Raw genomic sequence first — 2500 nt, forward strand, 5'->3', positions numbered from 1 at the left:
CACCATCGGCACACGCTCGGCCCTGGTGCGGTCGGTTGCCTCGAGCACCATCGGCACACGCTGGGCCCTGGTGCGGCAGGTTGCCTCGACCACCATCGGCACACGCTGGGCCCTGGTGCGGGCGGTTGCCTCGACCACCATCGGCACACGCTGGGCCCTGGTGCGGGCGCTTGCCTCGACCACCATCGGCACACGCTGGGCCCTGGTGCGGCAGGTTGCCTCGACCACCATCGGCACACGCTGGGCCCTGGTGCGGGCGCTTGCCTCGACCACCATCGGCACACGCTGGGCCCTGGTGCGGGCGCTTGCCTCGACCACCATCGGCACACGCTGGGCCCTGGTGCGGCAGGTTGCCTCAACCACCATCGGCACACGCTGGGCCCTGGTGCGGGCGCTTGCCTCGAGCACCATCGGCACACGCTCGGCCCTGGTGCGGTCGGTTGCCTCGAGCACCATCGGCACACGCTGGGCCCTGGTGCGGCAGGTTGCCTCGACCATCATCGGCAGCCTTGACCACCATCGGCACACGCTGGGCCCTGGTGCGGGCGCTTGCCTCGACCACCATCGGCACACGCTCGGCCCTGGTGCGGTCGGTTGCCTCGAGCACCATCGGCACACGCTGGGCCCTGGTGCGGCAGGTTGCCTCGAGCACCATCGGCACACGCTTGGGCCCTGGTGCGGCAGGTTGCCTCGACCACCATCGGCACACGCTGGGCCCTGGTGCGGGCGGTTGCCTCGACCACCATCGGCACACGCTGGGCCCTGGTGCGGGCGCTTGCCTCGAGCACCATCCGCACACGCTGGGCCCTGGTGCGGCAGGTTGCCTCGAGCACCATCGGCACACGCTGGGCCCTGGTGCGGCAGGTTGCCTCGAGCGCCATCGGCACACGCTGGGCCCTGGTGCGGGAGCTTGCCTCGAGCGCCATCGGCACACGCTGGGCCCTGGTGCGGCAGGTTGCCCCGAGCACCATCGGCACACGCTGGGCGCTGGTGCGGGCGCTTGCCTCGACCAGCATCGGCACACGCTGGGCCCTGGTGCGGCAGGTTGCCTCGATCACCATCGGCACACGCTGGGCCCTGGTGCGACAGGTTGCCTCGAGCACCATCGGCACACTATCGGCCCTGGTGCGGGCGGTTGCCTCGACCACCGTCGGCACACGCTGGGCCCTGGTGCGGGCGGTTGCCTCGAGCACCATCGGCACACGCTGGGCCCTGGTGCGGGCGGTTGCCTCGAGCACCATCGGCACACGCTGGGCCCTGGTGGGTTTAGGCACATCTTCAAATTTCTGCCGTGCCAATGCCATTTTTATGGCTTGTAAATTCATACAATGGTCCCCTAAGCCTTCACGTGAAGTTTCGTTGGAAGATGACTCGTTTTCTATTTTTCATGATTTTCGAAACTTTTTGCGGTTCGGGATTTTTTAAAATTTTTTTATAAGGATTTTTGGCCCCAAATTTTGTAGGCATGATCCTTCTATTTTTGTTGGCATGCACAAAAAAATTCAGCTAAAAACTCGAAGTAGAGAAGATTTTGTGACCGTTTGAAAAAAGTGTCCCCATTTCAGACACTTTAACGGCTACTGGTAGCAAACCTGTAAAATCTCAAATGCTCTTTAAGGGGGTGTGAATTCTCAGAGGTTTGATGAGGGATAGGGGGCCAACACAAGGCCAAGTACCAGCACCCATCGCACATCATGTGCGCACACCCCCCCGGCCCCCCTCCCAATCGCCGGAACCCCAATGCCGCCGGTCAGGTTCTCCGGCGGTACTCCGGCGATGCTCCGGCGATGCTCCGGCGATGCTGTCCCGAGTGAAAAAAATGCGGCACCAGCACATGCTGGAGCCAAGCATGGGCACCGTGGCTCAAAATCGAACTTCGGCCAAGGCCTCGACCATCAATGGCACATGATGACGCATGGTGATGGCACATGCATCGACCATCATCGGCATAGGCTGCCCTTCGGTACGGGCACTTGCCTCGACCGCCATCGGCACAAGCTGGGCCCTGGTGTGGGTTGTTGCCTCGATCACAATCGGCACATGCTGAGCCTTGGTGCGGGCGGTTGCCTCGACCACCATCGGCAGACCCTGGGCCCTGGTGCGGCCGGTTGCCCCGATAACCATCGGCACACGCTGGGCCCTGGGGCGGGCGCTTGCCCCCAGCACCATCGGCACACGCTGGGCCCTGGTGCGGGCGGTTCCCTCGACCACCATCGGCACACGCTGGGCCCTGGTCCGGGCGGTTACCCCCAGCACCATCGGCACACGCTGGGCCCTGGTGCGGGCGGTTGCCCCCAGCACCATCGGCACACGCAGGGCCCTGGTGCGGGCGGTTGCCCCGAACACCATCGGCACAAGCCGGCCCTTGGTGCGGGCTCCTGGCTCGACCACCATCGGCACACGCTGGGCCCTGGTGCGGGTGGTTGCCTCGAACACCATCGGCACACGCCGGGCCTTGGTGCGGCCGGTTGCCTCGACCACCATCGGCACACGCTCGGCC

This window comes from Durio zibethinus, unplaced genomic scaffold, assembly GCF_047325235.1.
Source record: "Durio zibethinus cultivar Kanyao isolate XHJ-2024 unplaced genomic scaffold, ASM4732523v1 HiC_scaffold_387, whole genome shotgun sequence".
Lineage (NCBI taxonomy): Eukaryota > Viridiplantae > Streptophyta > Magnoliopsida > Malvales > Malvaceae > Durio > Durio zibethinus.